The sequence below is a fragment of the Etheostoma spectabile genome, unplaced genomic scaffold (assembly GCF_008692095.1).
Source record: "Etheostoma spectabile isolate EspeVRDwgs_2016 unplaced genomic scaffold, UIUC_Espe_1.0 scaffold314, whole genome shotgun sequence".
NCBI lineage: Eukaryota > Metazoa > Chordata > Actinopteri > Perciformes > Percidae > Etheostoma > Etheostoma spectabile.
In genome coordinates, this window is record NW_022605583.1 from 218,551 (window position 1) to 225,096 (window position 6,546).

At 41.4% G+C, this 6,546-nt stretch overlaps 2 protein-coding genes across 3 annotated transcripts in view; both read right to left on the minus strand.

Annotated features, from left to right (window-relative positions):
• Positions 1-5,524, minus strand: part of numb (NUMB endocytic adaptor protein) — a 51,883-nt gene extending 46,359 nt beyond the window's left edge. For both annotated transcript variants that reach the window (XM_032511078.1, XM_032511077.1), the window contains exon 1: positions 5,331-5,524. The gene's annotated coding sequence lies outside the window, so the exon portion shown is untranslated. The remainder of the gene's footprint in view (positions 1-5,330) is intronic.
• Positions 1-6,546, minus strand: part of galnt16 (UDP-N-acetyl-alpha-D-galactosamine:polypeptide N-acetylgalactosaminyltransferase 16) — an 80,472-nt gene that overhangs the window by 10,176 nt on the left and 63,750 nt on the right. The gene's annotated exons all lie outside the window — the stretch shown is intronic.

Genomic DNA, 6,546 nt, shown 5'->3' on the forward strand with positions numbered 1-6,546 from the left:
TGATCACAATATTGATCAAAATAATCGTGATTATCGTTACCTACTCGTATGTGGTAAAACGTTTTTACCAGACATTTGGTCGTACAACGTAACAAACCTCAAAACAAAATCACAAATCTTTAAATTGTATTCTTAAATATTGGTAAATATACAGTAGTATTGGTGGACCTGAGAAGCCAGAAAGAGAGAACCAAGAGAACAAGGGCGGAAATCGTTTTAATCACAAGGCCAAATCCAAAACTGATTCCCTAATTGTATACCCAACTCAAGGTATTTGTAACTCATTGGTGAGTTTTTAAGTCAACTATATAGTTTTGGTAAAGGATAGTGTCTTGGATGGCCGGATAGCTCAGTTGGTGGAGCGGCCATCCATGTGTTGAGGTTTGTTCCTTGACGCAGGGGTCCGGGTTCAGCTCCGACCTGCGGCCCTTTGCTGCATGTCGTTCCCCATCTCTCTCCCCTTTTGTGTCTTCAGCTGTTCTGTTAAGGGTAGGGCCCGAAAATGTCCAAAAAAATCTTTCAAAAAAATAAATAAGGATGGTGTCTTTGTGAGGTGACAAACATACCTCAGCCAAAAGTCTAAGATGTCTAACACAGTTACTAAGTTCCCACCCTGTGAGATACACCACCGGTCAGCCTGTCCTGGGTCACTCCTAATTAAAGCAGAGATCACAGGACTGAATAAAGCATGAGCTGTTGCAGCGCAGGAGGCTCAGGTATCACTCTATATAGAGGGGCCAGAGAGACAAAAGGAGTCCCTGAACCCCAAACCATACCCAGGGAGGAGTGGTATCGACGCAAACCCGAAAGGCAACTCCTTGCATCCAGTAACGCACCCCCCACCCTCTCTAATCCACACAACAGCCAGGGCAAAATGAGGAGATTAATGCCCCTTGGACCCAATTAAGAGCTAAAGATATTGTCCCAAATGGGGACACTCAAAGAACAGTGTTTAAAGCGGTAAAACACCATGGAACGCCCACTGCTTTTACTTTTTCAAATGAGCACTGTCAAAGCCAAAGAAATAACCTACAGATACACATACTGCATGTTTGTGTAAAACAGAGAGATTAAGTGCACAGTGGTAACATAACTAGTCTTAACTGACAGTAGACAAAGAATGCAAAGCGCTGTGGAGGGAAAATGTTGCATGGCTGCTATGGTTGTGACTGTGAGTAGTTGCTTATATTGTGAGTTGCTTTTTGATTTGTTCTAATGCATTGTCAGCTCCTATAGTCCACATATAATTGCGATAGCATGCTAGATAAGGACATGCGATCTGTTTGTGGGGGTTGGTTGTTGTACTAAGCACACACTATGGAGACTCAGGATGCAATGTCAATGTCAGGATGTAATATGTTACAATCCAACAAATATGAACATGTTCGGTTTCCTAACATCCTAACCTAAAGTATGGTCCAAGATGCTCCTTAGTCTTTCTTTTGTGTATGTCTGGGTTTGTGTACAATCAGCTTTTGAAACAGACGTTTCATTATGTGAACAGGTCATGACCAACAGCAAGAATGCCCCTCTGTAGAAGAGGATGAGGATAAGGGTTAGGGTTAGCAGTACCAACAAACACATCAAGAGGGTTCAATCCAACTCTGAAGTTCCAGCGTACCTATTTTAGGCTACTTATGTTGAAAGAGGGTCAGCTGCACATTTGAGATCCTGATTCTAAAACCTCCCCTCTGGTTGAATCTTCTCAGAGTGTCTCTGTTGGACCCAGTCCCAATCAGCTCAGCATATGGAGCCCTAACAAGTGCAGACAGCAGCCTATGCCTTCTTTCTATTGATGCAAAGGATACCAGTTCCTACATGGAACCAGGTGGTGTTAATGATGCTCACATGAACATGTGTCCTCTGAAGGCATCACTAGAATCATTTTACATGTAATTTAATAAACATGTAATCTATTTTCTCTGTGCTTAGCCATAGCAGACATGTTTATTTTGGTGCATTTGTGTACACATGTCATATTAAGTCACACAACTTGGATCAGAACCTTACTTTTCAGTTTACATGTCCTTATTCTCACCTTCACCCACTAACCAAACTATATAAGTAAACAGTTGCGCATTGTATTAAATCACTCCAAATATGCCTAGTGGGCCCTCACTTCTGTTGAGCTGTGATGTTGACAAAAACCACAAGTTTTGGATGACAACATCAGCCAGCACATTCAATGGCCCGAATCAAAACTGCAGCCAAAAGCAGTGGTGGAATGTAACTAAGTACATTTACTCGAGTACTGTACTAACGAGATATTTTGCTGATATAAATCTAGATTGTGATTTTTTTTTGGCAACGTTTTCTAAAATAGATACTTCAACTTAGATCATCAAGTATCAAAATACATACAGAAGGAGAGACTAGCACTGCTCTCTCGCTCTCTCTTCCCCACCTCTTTTATCCTTTCGGTCTGGGGATTGAACCAACGACATCTCGGTCACAGACTCGCTTCTCTAACTTTTAGGTCACCACTGCCCCTTGGAAATAAATGTCTGGCTGACATGTCATGTGCATTCTTCTCAGATAAAAAAAAATAATTTTTAGAAATGGCTCATGATATATTGTCTCTAGAAGTATATTATTCAACTTTTGTTTTTGTTAAAGATGGAATAGAAAATCGCAATACTCGATACCATCAAATCCCCGAAAATGAAACTAATACAAATTTAATTGGCACCCATGTATCGTGAAAGAATCGAATTGGATCAATGGCATATCCCTAGGCCTAGCGCCATGGCAGAGTATGTAGATGAATATAGATGGTATAATATTTTTTTTTTTTAACAGGATGCGCTTGCAGTCAAGACTTGGACACATTGTCCTGATCCAGACCGTTTGATGGTGTAAAAGTACATTGAAGCTCACACTGCTTTGACCATAAGTGGCAAGAAGCTTGACTATCATGCTGCTAGCAGGGGACAAAAGTGAAGCCCTTTGACTGCGTCGTCATCGCGCAGCAAGTTTATCTACCCATGTTGCATCACTACTCAGCATTCACATGTACCGCTTACTGCCAAGAAAGGGCCTCTCCTTTGAGAACAGTGTGAACTGCTGAGAGTAACGCTGGTTTCTCCCACAGAGTGAATCACAAAGCTTTAGATAGGGACTAGCTGTTGCATTCTCCTGCTCTCAAACAGCTGACAGACTTGAACAGTGGGTTTGGTGGCAGATAGCCAACCTTGCCTCCCTCATTCTGCAGATGAGTTAAGCTGTAAATTACTTTTAACATTTGGGGTAAAAAGAAATCCCTCTTATCTCTTTGGATGGGGAGACATCAAATTCCCTTCCGGAAGACATATATACAATTTCCAAATGGTTAGAAATACTTTGTGCCATCACCATAAATACTTAGCAACATTAGCGAACTAGTCATTTAATCCATTAGTGGATCACCAAAAAATTAATCTGCAACTATTTTGGTACGCAATTGATTCATAATTTCAGTGATTTTCCAAGCAAAATTGCCAAATATTTGCTGGGTTGAGGCTTTCCAATGTGTGGATTTTATGCTTTTCTATGTCATATCTGATAGGAAATTAAATATATTCGGGGTTAGGACTGTTGTTAGGATTATATAACAAGCAATATGATGACCTCATACTTGGCTCTGGGACAATGTAATGTGCATTTTTTACAATTTTCTGACATTTCCGAAGCCAAAGCAATTAGAGAGCTTAACTGGCAGATTAGTCAATAATTAAAATAATTTTTGGGTTGCAGCCCAATGAACCTGTACCATCAGTTTATTAAAGATTAAGACTTTCTGATTTTCTCCTCACAATGGTAAGAACAAAACACTGGCATGTACCTAGTGTTTTACATACCTTGTGATGCCAAACTGAGCCAAACTCAGATTGTATTATGTATAAGTTACAAACATCACTACCACCCCATTAACAACAAAGTAATGACTCAACAATTATGGCTAATGAGAGCATCCACATGTGGATGCTGTCCAATAAGCGGGATGTTTTAGTCCAATGGGCGAGCTGCTGTGGCAAATACCCAATCCATCCCAGAGCTATCTTTGTGAACACTGCATGTGGAAGGTGATCTGCCCACTGATGTTTATCTGATCAGTTGTTGTGCTAAGAAGTAAACTCCCGTAAAAGCTATGACAGCATTACCATATAAGACAATCTGGGCCACATGATCACAAAGTTCCAGTTTATATCTTCGGGGCAATCAACCTGTCGGTTGGCTAAGTGCTTAACATATGAGCAGCTGTCTTTTTTTAACCTTACGTTTCGACTGTAACAGCCCTGTTGTGACACATGGTTACTAACTTGCTATGTGACGAAACTTAACTGCAGATGAATACACCGGGCTAATGCAAGCCTGCATCAGGAGCGATGACAACACACAGTGGTCCGTGTGACAATCGAAGAATGATGTGCTAGCCTTGTGGTTCCCAAAGTGGGGTCCGGGGACCCCCAGGGGCCCTTTAGGGGGTTGCAAGGGGTCAATGCAAAAAAGAGAAAACATTTATTTTCACTATAATTCTTTCTTTTTTTTTTTACTAAAAATGTCCTCTATGTGGGATGAATTCTTCTGGATGGATGATTACGAAACACGTGAGTCGTGCTTTAAGAAAGGAACCTTTTTCATAGCAGATTTTATTGCCAAGCTCATAAGAGAAGACGGAATACTTAAAGAATGAGCTGTGAAAAAAAAATATCATTTTGTGAAATAAATCATAAAATGTTTAAATACAGCAACTGAAATGTTGCCGTCTTGTAAGCAAGTGAGGGCTTGACACTTCGTGTGCATGACACGGAAACAAACAAAAACCTAATTAATCATACACTTTCTGTAATAAAACCTCTAACAAAAACCCTGATGGGAGCCCGTAGTTTCATTTGTGAAAATGTAGGGGTCCCTTGACGTTAAAAAGTTTGGGAACCAATGTGCTATCTATCAGCTATTTCATCATTTCAGTCCGAGCTCGGTTCATTATTTTCGCTGAGTAATGTTCACCTCTTAAAGTTAACCAGGTAAGTGTAGCTACTTAACTACCTAAGCTTAGCTAGCTAAATAACCTCTTAGCTAACTCGGTGGCGCAAAGGAAGCCCTGTACATCCCCAGTGAAGGATGGTAAACACCCGCACAGTTTACATCTTACTCATTCTTTTTTTTTCTACTCAGGTTAGCGAGCCAGCTCAAAGCCATGTAAGCGGCTCTCCGGGGAGCTAAGAGCCGGGCAGCTAACATAGCTGCGTGTGCCGCATCCGAAAAACCCAAGCTAGTGCTGCTTAGCTAGGCGAGCTAACAAGCGCTAACCGGACAGGCTAATATAGATATACATTTTTCAAACCTACCTGTGACCACCGCTGCGACCAGAAGATGCACCGTCAAGGCCGTCACCTATGTTCCACGAACCGTGCCGTGCCGAAATAATTCAAATTCCACAGAAAGAGTCGGAAGAGACGCTCGCAGTCCAATCGCTTCAGCCACTGCCGCTGAATGGCTGCTACACGGAGACTCAACCAAACTTCCTCCTTAGCAACGGACCGCCTCCGCGCGACCTCATTGGCCGGCGCGTGCAGATTTGAGATGATCGATAGTCGGCAGTGCAACCTGTATCAAACAGGACTTTTACTGCATTTTTGAGCCTAGTAGACTACAAGGGAGACATTAGCTCAGCTGCCAGATTGGGCAAATACCTCAAATTAAATTACTACAATTAGTATAGGCCTGTTATGACCTGCTGAGTCCAGACAAAACCACTATTTGATGCTCCATAAGTCAACTTATCAAGGTGCTTACAAACAGGTTGTTTAATTGTGTGGGAACAATGTCACTTGAAAGATATCTGGAAGTTATCCACTGGGTCCATGCCCATTTCAAAGTACATACAGTAGATAATGTAATTCCATGCAACCAGTCGGACTGAGTCACCGGTGTCCATATATCTTAGACCAGTTGTTGAAGAAGTATTCAGATAAAAGTAGCAATACAAAAGTCCTGTTGTAAAATTGCAACAGAAAAGTACATAAATATGAGCATTATCAGCTAAATGTTGCACACTTAAAGTATCAAAAGTAAAAGTAGGCTACTCATGATGAAAAATGCCCCCCCATGAGTGTTAATGTGTAAGTAGCAAGGTACTCTGGTATTTGGTTGAGGTGGAGCTAAGTTGAATGACACACTGTATGGTTGTTTTGATCTATAATGCATCAACTCTTATGCTTCAGTTGATATGAAGTCGATCTTTGCACGTAAAATCCAAATGCACAGAGTAACTTGTAACTAAACTCTGTCTTTTCTCCAGCTTCCTCCCCTGATGATGAAACCTCGGCCCCTTCAAAAGGCCAGAAGTTTATCAGCATTAACTTGCATTCCTCGCATAGCTAAGAAGCCTACTAAGTTGCAGTGTGACATGCTGTGTGGCCTTGAAGGTTACAAAACCAACAAAGGAAAGAAAGACTAACAAAGTTGTCGAGCCTGTTATGCAAATGATTCTCATGCCAATGTATTTCTTTGGAGATGTGAATCTCTCTCTCTCTCTCTCTCTCTCTCTCTCTCTCTCTCTCT